The following is an 18283-nucleotide window of genomic DNA, read 5'->3' on the forward strand; positions in this document are numbered from 1 at the left end:
AGAGCTGTGCGGTCGGGGCCGGCGCCGGGACCGGCGCCGCCGCCATACGGCCGTTGTGATCCGTGCGGGGATCCGCTTGCTCGGCGACCCTCGCCGAGAGCAGCCCCGCGCCGCACGGACACGCGACACCGACGGGCGGACGGACGCCGAGGCGCCGACCGGGACCTTTACCTGAGGAGGGCGCCGAGCGCCGCCGCCATACGGGCCGCCGCGCGGAGCCGCGCGCGCGGAGCACCTTCTCGGTATGCTAAGTACCAGCCGTACTCACCGGCAGCCGAGAAGCACCTCCGGACGCGCGGACGCGCGACACCGACGGGCGGACGGACACGGAGCGCCGCCCGAGTCTGTATTTGAGGGTACGAAGGGACGGGGGTCCCTGCGAAACCCCAGCCGCGGAGTGGGCGGGGACACGGGTCGCGCGCCACCCGCCGGGCGGACCGGCGGAATGTCGCGGAGGGCCCGAGCCTCGCCCGCGCGGACCGGGTTCTCGCGCCACCCGCCGGACGGACCGGCGGAATGTCGCGGAGGGCCCGGCCCGCGTCCGATCGATTGGAAAGCGCCGCTCAGACAGGCGTGGCCCCGGGGTAAAACCGGGGCCGCAATGTGCGTTCAAAGTGTCGATGATCAATGTGTCCTGCAAATCACATTAGTTCTCGCAGCTAGCTGCGTTCTTCATCGACGCACGAGCCGAGTGATCCACCGCTAAGAGTCGTACGTTTGGGCCCTTTTACGTCCGCCCGGGACGATCGGAGACAAATTCACGACAGGGTTTGTACCGGAGACGAACGCGCCGCGGGTGCCGTTCGGTCGCTCCCGCGAGCGAGCCCCTAACCCGCGGCGCGGTTACCGACGGGCGCGATACGCGCGACGCCGCGACGAGCCGAGCGGGTCGGGCGCGCGGCGCTGAGGCCGGCGCCCGGCGTCTCCCGCTCGGGGCCGCGACGGCGCCCGAGACGTGCGTCGGCCCGGGTAGGTCGGGCGCTCGGCGCTGAGGCCGGCGCCCGGCGTCTCCCGCTCGGGCCTGACACGACTCGGCGACCGGACTCGCCGGGTAGGTCGGGGGCTCGGCGCTGAGGCCGGCCCCCGGCGTCTCCTACCCGGACCCCGGAAGGCCATCCGACTTGGAAGCCCCGCCGCGCCGCGAAGCGACGCTTTGGGTGTTGCTACCCGTCAGCGAGTGGGTTTGGTTTACAAGGGCGGCGCGACCGCGCTGACACCGAGGGGGGACTGGCCCCCGACCCGGCCGCGGCCTGCCCGGACTATGGATGGACAGAGGAGACCGCGGCGGACCGCGCGGAACCGAACCCCCGGTGTCCGGAGCCCCGGGAGGGACTCCGGTGTCCGGGGGCCGGCCCACGCGCGCGCTACGCGGCCCCTCGAGGGCTCCGGCCGACGGACGCGTTTGGCCGGGGAAAAAGGTAGCCGGTGGGAGCACCGTTTCGTCGCCCTGAACCTTCGTCTCGGGCGGGCGTCCCGACGCCGCCGCCATACGGCCGTTGTGATCCGTGCGGGGATCCGCTTGCTCGGCGACCCTCGCCGAGAGCAGCCCCGCGCCGCACGGACACGCGACACCGACGGGCGGACGGACGCCGGGGCGCCGGCCCGAACCGTTACCTTTAAAGGACGGGAGGTCGTCGAGGCGAGTGCCGCCCCGGAAGCGCGCGCCGGAAGCGCGAGAACCGCGCCGAGCTAGGGTCGTCGGCAGAGGGGGATTCCCCGGTTACGGGGGTCCCGCGCACGGCCGCCGCCTTTCGCCCGTCGCTGGCGGTCGCCTGTCGTCGCGCCGCGCCGCGCTACTGGGGTCGTCGGACGAGCGCGCTACCCCGCTCGCACGGAGGTAGCGCGACATCGCCCGCCGCCTTTTCTCGCGTCGCGCCGCGCCGCGTGGCGCCCGCCGAACTCGCTCCGACGCGCGGCCCGGGAGTGACCCGCGCCGCGCCCCCCGTCCCGTCCCGTCCCGGTCTACCCTCTTCCTCCGCCTGCGACGACCCGCCGCCCTCGGCGTCTGGCTCGTCGGGGGTGTACCGAGGCGGATCTGCTGCCGCTCGTACGTTAATGATCCTTCTGCAGGTTCACCTACAGAAACCTTGTTACGACTTTTACTTCCTCTAGATAGTCAAGTTCGACCGTCTTCTGGCACACCGCCGGAGCCGGGGCCGGCCCCGGCGGGGACTATCCGAGGACCTCACTAAGCCATCCGATCGGTAGTAGCGACGGGCGGTGTGTACAAAGGGCAGGGACTTAATCAACGCAGGCTAATGACCCGCGCTTACTGGGAATTCCTCGTTGGTGGGAAATAATTGCAATCCCCAGGCCCTGTCACGAGCGGGGTTCATAGGATTACCCGCGCCTGCCGGCGCGGGGATAGACGACGCGCTTATACGCTCAGTGTGGCGCGCGTGCAGCCCCGGACATCTAAGGGCATCACAGACCTGTTATTGCTCATTCTCGTGTGGCTGAGAGCCACTTGTCCCTCTAAGAAGTTTTCTGCCGCCGACCGCGCGGGGGGCCGCGGTACTATTTAGTATGTTTGAGTCTCGTTCGTTATCGGAATTAACCAGACAAATCGCTCCACCAACTACGAACGGCCATGCACCACCACCCACGGTATCGAGAAAGAGCCTTCAATCTGTCAATCCTTTCCGTGTCCGGGCCGGGTGAGGTTTCCCGTGTTGAGTCAAATTAAGCCGCATGCTCCACTCCTGGTGGTGCCCTTCCGTCAATTCCTTTAAGTTTCAGCTTTGCAACAATACTCCCCCCGGAACCCAGACACTTGGTCGGTTTCCCGGGTGCTGCTCGGCGGGTCATGGGAATAACGCCGCCGGATCGCGAGTCGGCATCGTTTATGGTCGGAACTAGGACGGTATCTGATCGTCTTCGAACCTCCGACTTTCGTTCTTGATTAATGAAAACATTCTTGGCAAATGCTTTCGCTCTCGTCCGTCTTGCGCCGGTCCAAGAATTTCACCTCTAGCGGCGCAGTACGAATGCCCCCGGCCGTCCCTCTTAATCATGGCCCCAGTTCATGACAACCCACAAAATAGAACCGGAGTCCTATTCCATTATTCCCAGCTGCGATATGCAGGGGCGGCCGTGTGGCCTGCTTTGAACACTCTAATTTCCTCAAAGTAAACGCTTCGGGCCCCGCGAGTGACACCCAGCGAAGGGCATCACGGGGGCTTTTGCCGAGAGGCAGGGGCTGGGACAGACGGATGCACGCCTCGCGGCGGACCGTCAGCTCGCGTCCCGGGGTCCAACTAGGAGCTTTTTAACTGCAGCAACTTTAAAATACGCTATTGGAGCTGGAATTACCGCGGCTGCTGGCACCAGACTTGCCCTCCAATGGATGCTGGCCGATGGGTTTGTGTTCGGCTCATTCCAATTACGGAGACTCGAACGAGTCCCGTATTGTTATTTTTCGTCACTACCTCCCCGTGTCGGGAGTGGGTAATTTGCGCGCCTGCTGCCTTCCTTGGATGTGGTAGCCGTTTCTCATGCTCCCTCTCCGGAATCGAACCCTGATTCCCCGTTACCCGTGGTCACCATGGTAGGCGCAGAGTCTACCATCGAAAGTTGATAGGGCAGACATTCGAATGAGTCGTCGCCGCCTCGGGTGGGCGAGCGATCGGCACGAGGTTATCCTGAGTCAACACAAAGGGGGGGCCGGGCCGGCGGAACGAGGACCGGCGCGCGCGGAGCCGCCCGCGCCGCTTACGCCCCCGCCCGGAGAGGCGGAGGCCGGACGCGGGGGACGCGCGCGACGGCTGAGCCCCCGCCCGCCGGACACCGCGTGGGTTTTTGTGTCTGATAAATGCACGCGTCCCCGGGGCGAGGCCGGAGCCCCGCCCGCGAGTCGGCGCTCGTTTGCATGTATTAGCTCTGGATTTGCCACAGTTATCCAAGTAACGGTGGAGCGATCAAAGGAACCATAACTGATTTAATGAGCCGTTCGCAGTTTCACTGTACTGGCCATTCGTACTTAGACATGCATGGCTTAATCTTGAAAACAAGCATATGCTACTGGCAGGATCAACCAGAGTGCGTCTGCCGCCGGGGGGGCGCTGCTGGTGGCGGTGCGGCCCTGGTCCGGGACGAGGCTGTGGCTACAGCCGGGCCCGGGGGGCCGCGCGACACTCGTATACGTTCGGACGGGCTGACGAGCGGGTGTCGTGAAACGATGTTTCGCGCGGAGCCCTAGCACGCGTGGCGTCGGGCTCCGCGACGGTCGGACGTCTGGGTGTGGCTCGAGACGGAAGCTCGACCTCGGTTCGTCTTGGTTCTGCCGCCAAAAGGTTCACGCCGAGGCATGGTTTCGCAAGAGGGCCCCGCGAGTGCCAGCCGTGGATCCCGCCTCACTCGTAACTCGTATCGGATTCGTCCGGCCTCACTTTCGTTCGCACATCGGACAGTTATACGTGTGCTTTAGTAGCTTCCGTTCCCTCTTAGTGAGGCCGTCCGTACGTACCGCCCCAGCTCTTTCTGAGGCGGGTATCCACTCGGCTCGGGGGGGCCCAACGTTTGCCTAGTATCCTCGGCGCTGGAGCTTGACCCGCAAAGCCGGAGGAGCCGCACGCCCGAACACCGGCTTGCGCCGGCCGACGTGGGCCCTCCGAGGCGGGTCTCGTGTGCCAATCGCTCAGTTGGGGAACCGGCAGGCCCGTGGGCCGACGCCGGCTCACCCGGGGGTGAAGGGTGCTTCGATGGAGGCCCCCTGTCAGCCTCCGCGGAAGTCCGGCTTCAATACTTTAAAGTTTGAAAAACTTAGACATTTTTCGAGAACCGGAGCTTAGAGGGGTACATGCAAAAGCCAGGGCCGCGGGAAGCGCCCTAAATACTTCAATACTTTAAAATTTGAAAAACTTAGAAATTTTTCGAGAACCGGCATCTTCCCTCGGTAATTGCGAGATGCGAGGCCGCCCCTAGCCTCTGCTCTGTCGGACTCAATGGTCACGGGTGGCCGCTGATTAGCCCTGGTGCTCACCTCTCAAAATTGCGAGTCCCTAATATAATTCTGGCTGTCGGCTGGAGAAGGGGGTATAAAATCGGCACTTGAGGGAACGCCGGGCCCTCAAGTTCGGGGCCCTCTAGCGGATTTTTGAGGTACTGCACTCCCATTGGAAATGCATGGGCGCTCCGTCCACTACCATGTAATTCCCTCACAATATCTGCCCCTGCGTGGCCGCGGGATGCTACTGCAGCCCCGTTGGTAATGAATGGGCCTTTCGGAGGCCATAAATACAGCGCCGCTGCATGGATTTTGGCGGTACTGCTGCTGTCGCTGAAAATACATGGACCCGTCTGAATGAATGGGCCTTTCGGAGGCCATAAACTCAGCGCCTCTGCATGGATTTTGGCGGTACTGCGGCTGTCGCTGAAAATACATGGACCCGTCTGAATGAATGGGCCTTTCGGAGGCCATAAATCCAGCGCCGCTGCATGGATTTTGGCGGTACTGCGGCTGTCGCTGAAAATACATGGACCCGTCTGAATGAATGGACAAAATATAAATCAGACACTACAGAACACAAGCATAATCCAAGATTACAAAATCATCTCAGCCTTTAAAAGAAACAAAAACCTGAAAGACTACTTAGTAAAAAGTAAATTACCAGAAATCAACATAACACAAACGCAGGGCCCCACATTCTACAAACAAGCCACCACAGTTAGGAACACCGTCACCAACACAAACTACCTAATTAAACAAACAATCACACCTGCTACGGAAAACTGAAAATACATGGACCCGTCTGAATGTATGGGCCTTTCAGAGGCCATAAACTCAGCCAGCGCCGGGCCAGTGTTTGGGGTATTGTGCCCGCCACTAGTGGCTGAATACATAATAATAATAATAATAATAATAATTCCCTTGTATTGTCATTCTGTGTAACAATGTACACAGAACGAAATGTCGATTGCACTGGGCTAGTGTTGAGGGAACGTCGGGCCCTCAAGTTCGGTGGCTTGGAGCGGATTTTTGAGGTACTGCACTCCCATTGGAAATGCATGGGCGCTCCGTCCACTACCATGTAATTCCCTCACAATATCTGCCCCTGCGTGGCCGCGGGATGCTACTGCAGCCCCGTTGGTAATGAATGGGCCTTTCGGAGGCCATAAATACAGCGCCGCTGCATGGATTTTGGCGGTACTGCTGCTGTCGCTGAAAATACATGGACCCGTCTGAATGAATGGGCCTTTCGGAGGCCATAAACTCAGCGCCTCTGCATGGATTTTGGCGGTACTGCGGCTGTCGCTGAAAATACATGGACCCGTCTGAATGAATGGGCCTTTCGGAGGCCATAAATTCAGCGCCGCTGCATGGATTTTGGCGGTACTGCGGCTGTCGCTGAAAATACATGGACCCGTCTGAATGAATGGACAAAATATAAATCAGACACTACAGAACACAAGCATAATCCAAGATTACAAAATCATCTCAGCCTTTAAAAGAAACAAAAACCTGAAAGACTACTTAGTAAAAAGTAAATTACCAGAAATCAACATAACACAAACGCAGGGCCCCACATTCTACAAACAAGCCACCACAGTTAGGAACACCGTCACCAACACAAACTACCTAATTAAACAAACAATCACACCTGCTACGGAAAACTGAAAATACATGGACCCGTCTGAATGTATGGGCCTTTCGGAGGCCATAAACTCAGCCAGCGCCGGGCCAGTGTTTGGGGTATTGTGCCCGCCACTAGTGGCTGAATACATAATAATAATAATAATAATAATAATAATTCCCTTGTATTGTCATTCTGTGTAACAATGTACACAGAACGAAATGTCGATTGCACTGGGCTAGTGTTGAGGGAACGTCGGGCCCTCAAGTTCGGTGGCTTGGAGCGGATTTTTGAGGTACTGCACTCCCATTGGAAATGCATGGGCGCTCCGTCCACTACCATGTAATTCCCTCACAATATCTGCCCCTGCGTGGCCGCGGGATGCTACTGCAGCCCCGTTGGTAATGAATGGGCCTTTCGGAGGCCATAAATACAGCGCCGCTGCATGGATTTTGGCGGTACTGCTGCTGTCGCTGAAAATACATGGACCCGTCTGAATGAATGGGCCTTTCGGAGGCCATAAACTCAGCGCCTCTGCATGGATTTTGGCGGTACTGCGGCTGTCGCTGAAAATACATGGACCCGTCTGAATGAATGGGCCTTTCGGAGGCCATAAATCCAGCGCCGCTGCATGGATTTTGGCGGTACTGCGGCTGTCGTTGAAAATACATGGACCCGTCTGAATGAATGGGCCTTTCGGATTCCATAAACCCAGCGCCGCTGCATGGATTTTGGCGGTACTGCGGCTGTCGCTGAAAATACATGGACCCGTCTGAATGAATGGGCCTTTCGGAGGCCATAAACTCAGCGCCGCTGCATGGATTTTGGCGGTACTGCGGCTGTCGCTGAAAATACATGGACCCGTCTGAATGAATGGACAAAATATAAATCAGACACTACAGAACACAAGCATAATCCAAGATTACAAAATCATCTCAGCCTTTAAAAGAAACAAAAACCTGAAAGACTACTTAGTAAAAAGTAAATTACCAGAAATCAACATAACACAAACGCAGGGCCCCACATTCTACAAACAAGCCACCACAGTTAGGAACACCGTCACCAACACAAACTACCTAATTAAACAAACAATCACACCTGCTACGGAAAACTGAAAATACATGGACCCGTCTGAATGTATGGGCCTTTCGGAGGCCATAAACTCAGCCAGCGCCGGGCCAGTGTTTGGGGTATTGTGCCCGCCACTAGTGGCTGAATACATAATAATAATAATAATAATAATAATTCCCTTGTATTGTCATTCTGTGTAACAATGTACACAGAACGAAATGTCGATTGCACTGGGCTAGTGTTGAGGGAACGTCGGGCCCTCAAGTTCGGTGGCTTGGAGCGGATTTTTGAGGTACTGCACTCCCATTGGAAATGCATGGGCGCTCCGTCCACTACCATGTAATTCCCTCACAATATCTGCCCCTGCGTGGCCGCGGGATGCTACTGCAGCCCCGTTGGTAATGAATGGGCCTTTCGGAGGCCATAAATACAGCGCCGCTGCATGGATTTTGGCGGTACTGCTGCTGTCGCTGAAAATACATGGACCCGTCTGAATGAATGGGCCTTTCGGAGGCCATAAACTCAGCGCCTCTGCATGGATTTTGGCGGTACTGCGGCTGTCGCTGAAAATACATGGACCCGTCTGAATGAATGGGCCTTTCGGAGGCCATAAATCCAGCGCCGCTGCATGGATTTTGGCGGTACTGCGGCTGTCGCTGAAAATACATGGACCCGTCTGAATGTATGGGCCTTTCGGAGGCCATATACTCAGCTGAAGGTTGAGAACTTGGCTAGTGTTTGGGGACTTGTGCCCGCCACTAGTGGCTGAAATCCGGGCCGGTGTTTGGGGAATTGTGCGCGTATTATCGGGCCGGTGTTTGGGGATATGCGCGCGTATTATCGGACCGGTGTTTGGGGAATCGTGCCCGCCACTAGTGGCTGAATCCCGGGCTAGTGTTGGGGGACTTGTGCCCGCCAATAGTGGCTGAAATCCGCGCCGGTGTTTGGGGAATTGTGCGCGTATTATCGGGCCGGTGTTTGGGGATATGCGCGCGTATTATCGGACCGGTGTTTGGGGATTTGTGCCCGCCACTAGTGGCTGAGAACTTGGCTAGTGTTTGGGGACTTGTGCCCGCCACTAGTGGCTGAAATCCGGGCCGGTGTTTGGGGAATTGTGCGCGTATTATCGGGCCGGTGTTTGGGGATATGCGCGCGTATTATCGGACCGGTGTTTGGGGAATCGTGCCCGCCACTAGTGGCTGAATCCCGGGCTAGTGTTGGGGGACTTGTGCCCGCCAATAGTGGCTGAAATCCGGGCCGGTGTTTGGGGAATTGTGCGCATATTATCGGGCCGGTGTTTGGGGATATGCGCGCGTATTATCGGACCGGTGTTTGGGGAATCGTGCCCGCCACTAGTGGCTGAATCCCGGGCTAGTGTTGGGGGACTTGTGCCCGCCACTAGTGGCTGAAATCCGGGCCGGTGTTTGGGGAATTGTGCGCATATTATCGGGCCGGTGTTTGGGGATATGCGCGCGTATTATCGGGCCGGTGTTTGGGGATATGCGCGCGTATTATCGGACCGGTGTTTGGGGAATCGTGCCCGCCACTAGTGGCTGAATCCCGGGCTAGTGTTGGGGGACTTGTGCCCGCCACTAGTGGCTGAAATCCGGGCCGGTGTTTGGGGAATTGTGCGCATATTATCGGGCCGGTGTTTGGGGATATGCGCGCGTATTATCGGGCCGGTGTTTGGGGATATGCGCGCGTATTATCGGACCGGTGTTTGGGGATATGCGCGCGTATTATCGGACCGGTGTTTGGGGAATCGTGCCCGCCACTAGTGGCTGAATCCCGGGCTAGTGTTGGGGGACTTGTGCCCGCCAATAGTGGCTGAAATCCGCGCCGGTGTTTGGGGAATTGTGCGCGTATTATCGGGCCGGTGTTTGGGGATATGCGCGCGTATTATCGGACCGGTGTTTGGGGAATCGTGCCCGCCACTAGTGGCTGAATCCCGGGCTAGTGTTGGGGGACTTGTGCCCGCCAATAGTGGCTGAAATCCGCGCCGGTGTTTGGGGAATTGTGCGCGTATTATCGGGCCGGTGTTTGGGGATATGCGCGCGTATTATCGGACCGGTGTTTGGGGAATCGTGCCCGCCACTAGTGGCTGAATCCCGGGCTAGTGTTGGGGGACTTGTGCCCGCCAATAGTGGCTGAAATCCGCGCCGGTGTTTGGGGAATTGTGCGCGTATTATCGGGCCGGTGTTTGGGGATATGCGCGCGTATTATCGGACCGGTGTTTGGGGAATTGTGCCCGCCACTAGTGGCTGAATCCCGGGCTAGTGTTGGGGGACTTGTGCCCGCCAATAGTGGCTGAAATCCGCGCCGGTGTTTGGGGAATTGTGCGCGTATTATCGGGCCGGTGTTTGGGGATATGCGCGCGTATTATCGGACCGGTGTTTGGGGAATTGTGCCCGCCACTAGTGGCTGAATCCCGGGCTAGTGTTGGGGGACTTGTGCCCGCCAATAGTGGCTGAAATCCGCGCCGGTGTTTGGGGAATTGTGCGCGTATTATCGGGCCGGTGTTTGGGGATATGCGCGCGTATTATCGGACCGGTGTTTGGGGAATTGTGCCCGCCACTAGTGGCTGAGAACTGGGCTAGTGTTGGGGGACTTGTGCCCTCCAATAGTGGCTGAAATCCGCGCCGGTGTTTGGGGAATTGTGCGCGTATTATCGGGCCGGTGTTTGGGGATATGCGCGCGTATTATCGGACCGGTGTTTGGGGAATCGTGCCCGCCACTAGTGGCTGAATCCCGGGCTAGTGTTGGGGGACTTGTGCCCGCCAATAGTGGCTGAAATCCGCGCCGGTGTTTGGGGAATTGTGCGCGTATTATCGGGCCGGTGTTTGGGGAATTGCGCGCGTATTATCGGGCCGGTGTTTGGGGATATGCGCGCGTATTATCGGACCGGTGTTTGGGGAATCGTGCCCGCCACTAGTGGCTGAATCCCGGGCTAGTGTTGGGGGACTTGTGCCCGCCAATAGTGGCTGAAATCCGCGCCGGTGTTTGGGGATATGCGCGCGTATTATCGGGCCGGTGTTTGGGGATATGCGCGCGTATTATCGGACCGGTGTTTGGGGAATTGTGCGCGTATTATCGGGCCGGTGTTTGGGGATATGCGCGCGTATTATCGGACCGGTGTTTGGGGAATTGTGCCCGCCACTAGTGGCTGAGAACTGGGCTAGTGTTGGGGGACTTGTGCCCTCCAATAGTGGCTGAAATCCGCGCCGGTGTTTGGGGAATTGTGCGCGTATTATCGGGCCGGTGTTTGGGGATATGCGCGCGTATTATCGGACCGGTGTTTGGGGAATCGTGCCCGCCACTAGTGGCTGAATCCCGGGCTAGTGTTGGGGGACTTGTGCCCGCCAATAGTGGCTGAAATCCGCGCCGGTGTTTGGGGAATTGTGCGCGTATTATCGGGCCGGTGTTTGGGGAATTGCGCGCGTATTATCGGGCCGGTGTTTGGGGATATGCGCGCGTATTATCGGACCGGTGTTTGGGGAATCGTGCCCGCCACTAGTGGCTGAATCCCGGGCTAGTGTTGGGGGACTTGTGCCCGCCAATAGTGGCTGAAATCCGCGCCGGTGTTTGGGGATATGCGCGCGTATTATCGGGCCGGTGTTTGGGGATATGCGCGCGTATTATCGGACCGGTGTTTGGGGAATTGCGCGCGTATTATCGGGCCGGTGTTTGGGGATATGCGCGCGTATTATCGGACCGGTGTTTGGGGAATCGTGCCCGCCACTAGTGGCTGAATCCCGGGCTAGTGTTGGGGGACTTGTGCCCGCCAATAGTGGCTGAAATCCGCGCCGGTGTTTGGGGATATGCGCGCGTATTATCGGGCCGGTGTTTGGGGATATGCGCGCGTATTATCGGACCGGTGTTTGGGGAATTGTGCGCGTATTATCGGGCCGGTGTTTGGGGATATGCGCGCGTATTATCGGACCGGTGTTTGGGGAATTGTGCCCGCCACTAGTGGCTGAGAACTGGGCTAGTGTTGGGGGACTTGTGCCCTCCAATAGTGGCTGAAATCCGCGCCGGTGTTTGGGGAATTGTGCGCGTATTATCGGGCCGGTGTTTGGGGATATGCGCGCGTATTATCGGACCGGTGTTTGGGGAATCGTGCCCGCCACTAGTGGCTGAATCCCGGGCTAGTGTTGGGGGACTTGTGCCCGCCAATAGTGGCTGAAATCCGCGCCGGTGTTTGGGGAATTGTGCGCGTATTATCGGGCCGGTGTTTGGGGAATTGCGCGCGTATTATCGGGCCGGTGTTTGGGGATATGCGCGCGTATTATCGGACCGGTGTTTGGGGAATCGTGCCCGCCACTAGTGGCTGAATCCCGGGCTAGTGTTGGGGGACTTGTGCCCGCCAATAGTGGCTGAAATCCGGGCCGGTGTTTGGGGAATTGTGCGCATATTATCGGGCCGGTGTTTGGGGATATGCGCGCGTATTATCGGACCGGTGTTTGGGGAATCGTGCCCGCCACTAGTGGCTGAATCCCGGGCTAGTGTTGGGGGACTTGTGCCCGCCACTAGTGGCTGAAATCCGGGCCGGTGTTTGGGGAATTGTGCGCATATTATCGGGCCGGTGTTTGGGGATATGCGCGCGTATTATCGGGCCGGTGTTTGGGGATATGCGCGCGTATTATCGGACCGGTGTTTGGGGAATCGTGCCCGCCACTAGTGGCTGAATCCCGGGCTAGTGTTGGGGGACTTGTGCCCGCCACTAGTGGCTGAAATCCGGGCCGGTGTTTGGGGAATTGTGCGCATATTATCGGGCCGGTGTTTGGGGATATGCGCGCGTATTATCGGGCCGGTGTTTGGGGATATGCGCGCGTATTATCGGACCGGTGTTTGGGGATATGCGCGCGTATTATCGGACCGGTGTTTGGGGAATCGTGCCCGCCACTAGTGGCTGAATCCCGGGCTAGTGTTGGGGGACTTGTGCCCGCCAATAGTGGCTGAAATCCGCGCCGGTGTTTGGGGAATTGTGCGCGTATTATCGGGCCGGTGTTTGGGGATATGCGCGCGTATTATCGGACCGGTGTTTGGGGAATCGTGCCCGCCACTAGTGGCTGAATCCCGGGCTAGTGTTGGGGGACTTGTGCCCGCCAATAGTGGCTGAAATCCGCGCCGGTGTTTGGGGAATTGTGCGCGTATTATCGGGCCGGTGTTTGGGGATATGCGCGCGTATTATCGGACCGGTGTTTGGGGAATCGTGCCCGCCACTAGTGGCTGAATCCCGGGCTAGTGTTGGGGGACTTGTGCCCGCCAATAGTGGCTGAAATCCGGGCCGGTGTTTGGGGAATTGTGCGCATATTATCGGGCCGGTGTTTGGGGATATGCGCGCGTATTATCGGACCGGTGTTTGGGGAATCGTGCCCGCCACTAGTGGCTGAATCCCGGGCTAGTGTTGGGGGACTTGTGCCCGCCACTAGTGGCTGAAATCCGGGCCGGTGTTTGGGGAATTGTGCGCATATTATCGGGCCGGTGTTTGGGGATATGCGCGCGTATTATCGGGCCGGTGTTTGGGGATATGCGCGCGTATTATCGGACCGGTGTTTGGGGAATCGTGCCCGCCACTAGTGGCTGAATCCCGGGCTAGTGTTGGGGGACTTGTGCCCGCCACTAGTGGCTGAAATCCGGGCCGGTGTTTGGGGAATTGTGCGCATATTATCGGGCCGGTGTTTGGGGATATGCGCGCGTATTATCGGGCCGGTGTTTGGGGATATGCGCGCGTATTATCGGACCGGTGTTTGGGGAATCGTGCCCGCCACTAGTGGCTGAATCCCGGGCTAGTGTTGGGGGACTTGTGCCCGCCAATAGTGGCTGAAATCCGGGCCGGTGTTTGGGGAATTGTGCGCATATTATCGGGCCGGTGTTTGGGGATATGCGCGCGTATTATCGGACCGGTGTTTGGGGAATCGTGCCCGCCACTAGTGGCTGAATCCCGGGCTAGTGTTGGGGGACTTGTGCCCGCCAATAGTGGCTGAAATCCGCGCCGGTGTTTGGGGAATTGTGCGCGTATTATCGGGCCGGTGTTTGGGGATATGCGCGCGTATTATCGGACCGGTGTTTGGGGAATTGTGCCCGCCACTAGTGGCTGAGAACTTGGCTAGTGTTTGGGGACTTGTGCCCGCCACTAGTGGCTGAAATCCGGGCCGGTGTTTGGGGAATTGTGCGCGTATTATCGGGCCGGTGTTTGGGGATATGCGCGCGTATTATCGGACCGGTGTTTGGGGAATCGTGCCCGCCACTAGTGGCTGAATCCCGGGCTAGTGTTGGGGGACTTGTGCCCGCCAATAGTGGCTGAAATCCGCGCCGGTGTTTGGGGAATTGTGCGCGTATTATCGGGCCGGTGTTTGGGGATATGCGCGCGTATTATCGGACCGGTGTTTGGGGAATTGTGCCCGCCACTAGTGGCTGAGAACTTGGCTAGTGTTTGGGGACTTGTGCCCGCCACTAGTGGCTGAAATCCGGGCCGGTGTTTGGGGAATTGTGCGCGTATTATCGGGCCGGTGTTTGGGGATATGCGCGCGTATTATCGGACCGGTGTTTGGGGAATCGTGCCCGCCACTAGTGGCTGAATCCCGGGCTAGTGTTGGGGGACTTGTGCCCGCCAATAGTGGCTGAAATCCGCGCCGGTGTTTGGGGAATTGTGCGCGTATTATCGGGCCGGTGTTTGGGGATATGCGCGCGTATTATCGGACCGGTGTTTGGGGAATTGTGCCCGCCACTAGTGGCTGAGAACTGGGCTAGTGTTGGGGGACTTGTGCCCGCCACTAGTGGCTGAAATCCGGGCCGGTGTTTGGGGAATTGTGCGCGTATTATCGGGCCGGTGTTTGGGGATATGCGCGCGTATTATCGGGCCGGTGTTTGGGGATATGCGCGCGTATTATCGGACCGGTGTTTGGGGAATCGTGCCCGCCACTAGTGGCTGAATCCCGGGCTAGTGTTGGGGGACTTGTGCCCGCCAATAGTGGCTGAAATCCGCGCCGGTGTTTGGGGAATTGTGCGCGTATTATCGGGCCGGTGTTTGGGGATATGCGCGCGTATTATCGGACCGGTGTTTGGGGAATCGTGCCCGCCACTAGTGGCTGAATCCCGGGCTAGTGTTGGGGGACTTGTGCCCGCCAATAGTGGCTGAAATCCGCGCCGGTGTTTGGGGAATTGTGCGCGTATTATCGGGCCGGTGTTTGGGGATATGCGCGCGTATTATCGGACCGGTGTTTGGGGAATTGTGCCCGCCACTAGTGGCTGAATCCCGGGCTAGTGTTGGGGGACTTGTGCCCGCCACTAGTGGCTGAAATCCGCGCCGGTGTTTGGGGAATTGTGCGCGTATTATCGGGCCGGTGTTTGGGGATATGCGCGCGTATTATCGGGCCGGTGTTTGGGGATATGCGCGCGTATTATCGGACCGGTGTTTGGGGAATTGTGCCCGCCACTAGTGGCTGAGAACTTGGCTAGTGTTTGGGGACTTGTGCCCGCCACTAGTGGCTGAAATCCGGGCCGGTGTTTGGGGAATTGTGCGCGTATTATCGGGCCGGTGTTTGGGGATATGCGCGCGTATTATCGGACCGGTGTTTGGGGAATCGTGCCCGCCACTAGTGGCTGAATCCCGGGCTAGTGTTGGGGGACTTGTGCCCGCCAATAGTGGCTGAAATCCGCGCCGGTGTTTGGGGAATTGTGCGCGTATTATCGGGCCGGTGTTTGGGGATATGCGCGCGTATTATCGGACCGGTGTTTGGGGAATTGTGCCCGCCACTAGTGGCTGAGAACTGGGCTAGTGTTGGGGGACTTGTGCCCGCCACTAGTGGCTGAAATCCGGGCCGGTGTTTGGGGAATTGTGCGCGTATTATCGGGCCGGTGTTTGGGGATATGCGCGCGTATTATCGGGCCGGTGTTTGGGGATATGCGCGCGTATTATCGGACCGGTGTTTGGGGAATCGTGCCCGCCACTAGTGGCTGAATCCCGGGCTAGTGTTGGGGGACTTGTGCCCGCCAATAGTGGCTGAAATCCGCGCCGGTGTTTGGGGAATTGTGCGCGTATTATCGGGCCGGTGTTTGGGGATATGCGCGCGTATTATCGGACCGGTGTTTGGGGAATCGTGCCCGCCACTAGTGGCTGAATCCCGGGCTAGTGTTGGGGGACTTGTGCCCGCCAATAGTGGCTGAAATCCGCGCCGGTGTTTGGGGAATTGTGCGCGTATTATCGGGCCGGTGTTTGGGGATATGCGCGCGTATTATCGGACCGGTGTTTGGGGAATTGTGCCCGCCACTAGTGGCTGAATCCCGGGCTAGTGTTGGGGGACTTGTGCCCGCCACTAGTGGCTGAAATCCGCGCCGGTGTTTGGGGAATTGTGCGCGTATTATCGGGCCGGTGTTTGGGGATATGCGCGCGTATTATCGGACCGGTGTTTGGGGAATCGTGCCCGCCACTAGTGGCTGAATCCCGGGCTAGTGTTGGGGGACTTGTGCCCGCCAATAGTGGCTGAAATCCGCGCCGGTGTTTGGGGAATTGTGCGCGTATTATCGGGCCGGTGTTTGGGGATATGCGCGCGTATTATCGGACCGGTGTTTGGGGAATTGTGCCCGCCACTAGTGGCTGAGAACTGGGCTAGTGTTGGGGGACTTGTGCCCGCCACTAGTGGCTGAAATCCGGGCCGGTGTTTGGGGAATTGTGCGCGTATTATCGGGCCGGTGTTTGGGGATATGCGCGCGTATTATCGGGCCGGTGTTTGGGGATATGCGCGCGTATTATCGGACCGGTGTTTGGGGAATCGTGCCCGCCACTAGTGGCTGAATCCCGGGCTAGTGTTGGGGGACTTGTGCCCGCCAATAGTGGCTGAAATCCGCGCCGGTGTTTGGGGAATTGTGCGCGTATTATCGGGCCGGTGTTTGGGGATATGCGCGCGTATTATCGGACCGGTGTTTGGGGAATCGTGCCCGCCACTAGTGGCTGAATCCCGGGCTAGTGTTGGGGGACTTGTGCCCGCCAATAGTGGCTGAAATCCGCGCCGGTGTTTGGGGAATTGTGCGCGTATTATCGGGCCGGTGTTTGGGGATATGCGCGCGTATTATCGGACCGGTGTTTGGGGAATTGTGCCCGCCACTAGTGGCTGAGAACTTGGCTAGTGTTTGGGGACTTGTGCCCGCCACTAGTGGCTGAAATCCGGGCCGGTGTTTGGGGAATTGTGCGCGTATTATCGGGCCGGTGTTTGGGGATATGCGCGCGTATTATCGGACCGGTGTTTGGGGAATCGTGCCCGCCACTAGTGGCTGAATCCCGGGCTAGTGTTGGGGGACTTGTGCCCGCCAATAGTGGCTGAGAACTTGGCTAGTGTTGGGGGACTTGTGCCCGCCACTAGTGGCTGAAATCCGCGCCGGTGTTTGGGGAATTGTGCGCGTATTATCGGGCCGGTGTTTGGGGAATCGTGCCCGCCACTAGTGGCTGAATCCCGGGCTAGTGTTGGGGGACTTGTGCCCGCCAATAGTGGCTGAAATCCGCGCCGGTGTTTGGGGAATTGTGCGCGTATTATCGGGCCGGTGTTTGGGGATATGCGCGCGTATTATCGGACCGGTGTTTGGGGAATCGTGCCCGCCACTAGTGGCTGAATCCCGGGCTAGTGTTGGGGGACTTGTGCCCGCCAATAGTGGCTGAAATCCGCGCCGGTGTTTGGGGAATTGTGCGCGTATTATCGGGCCGGTGTTTGGGGATATGCGCGCGTATTATCGGGCCGGTGTTTGGGGATATGCGCGCGTATTATCGGACCGGTGTTTGGGGAATCGTGCCCGCCACTAGTGGCTGAATCCCGGGCTAGTGTTGGGGGACTTGTGCCCGCCAATAGTGGCTGAAATCCGCGCCGGTGTTTGGGGAATTGTGCGCGTATTATCGGGCCGGTGTTTGGGGATATGCGCGCGTATTATCGGACCGGTGTTTGGGGAATCGTGCCCGCCACTAGTGGCTGAATCCCGGGCTAGTGTTGGGGGACTTGTGCCCGCCAATAGTGGCTGAAATCCGCGCCGGTGTTTGGGGAATTGTGCGCGTATTATCGGGCCGGTGTTTGGGGATATGCGCGCGTATTATCGGACCGGTGTTTGGGGAATTGTGCCCGCCACTAGTGGCTGAGAACTGGGCTAGTGTTGGGGGACTTGTGCCCTCCAATAGTGGCTGAAATCCGGGCTAGTGTTGAGGGACTTGTGCCCGCCAATAGTGGCTGAAATCCGCGCCGGTGTTTGGGGAATTGTGCGCGTATTATCGGGCCGGTGTTTGGGGATATGCGCGCGTATTATCGGACCGGTGTTTGGGGAATCGTGCCCGCCACTAGTGGCTGAATCCCGGGCTAGTGTTGGGGGACTTGTGCCCGCCACTAGTGGCTGAAATCCGGGCCGGTGTTTGGGGAATTGTGCGCATATTATCGGGCCGGTGTTTGGGGATATGCGCGCGTATTATCGGGCCGGTGTTTGGGGATATGCGCGCGTATTATCGGACCGGTGTTTGGGGATATGCGCGCGTATTATCGGACCGGTGTTTGGGGAATCGTGCCCGCCACTAGTGGCTGAATCCCGGGCTAGTGTTGGGGGACTTGTGCCCGCCAATAGTGGCTGAAATCCGCGCCGGTGTTTGGGGAATTGTGCGCGTATTA

General features: G+C 58.7%; 2 non-coding genes across 2 annotated transcripts; both read right to left on the minus strand.

Annotated features, from left to right (window-relative positions):
* Positions 1-557: 557 nt before the first annotated feature.
* On the minus strand, positions 558-711 carry LOC148344873 (5.8S ribosomal RNA). Its single transcript, XR_015849039.1, has one exon. It is a non-coding gene; the product is annotated as a 5.8S ribosomal RNA (ribosomal RNA).
* Positions 712-2053: 1342 nt separating this feature from the next.
* Positions 2054-4040, minus strand: LOC148344874 (18S ribosomal RNA). The gene has a single exon (XR_015849040.1). It is a non-coding gene; the product is annotated as an 18S ribosomal RNA (ribosomal RNA).
* Positions 4041-18283: the final 14243 nt, after the last annotated feature.

Source organism: Urocampus carinirostris, unplaced genomic scaffold (genome assembly GCF_059441175.1).
Source record: "Urocampus carinirostris isolate Australia breed hairy pipefish unplaced genomic scaffold, RoL_Ucar_1.0 HiC_scaffold_229, whole genome shotgun sequence".
Lineage (NCBI taxonomy): Eukaryota > Metazoa > Chordata > Actinopteri > Syngnathiformes > Syngnathidae > Urocampus > Urocampus carinirostris.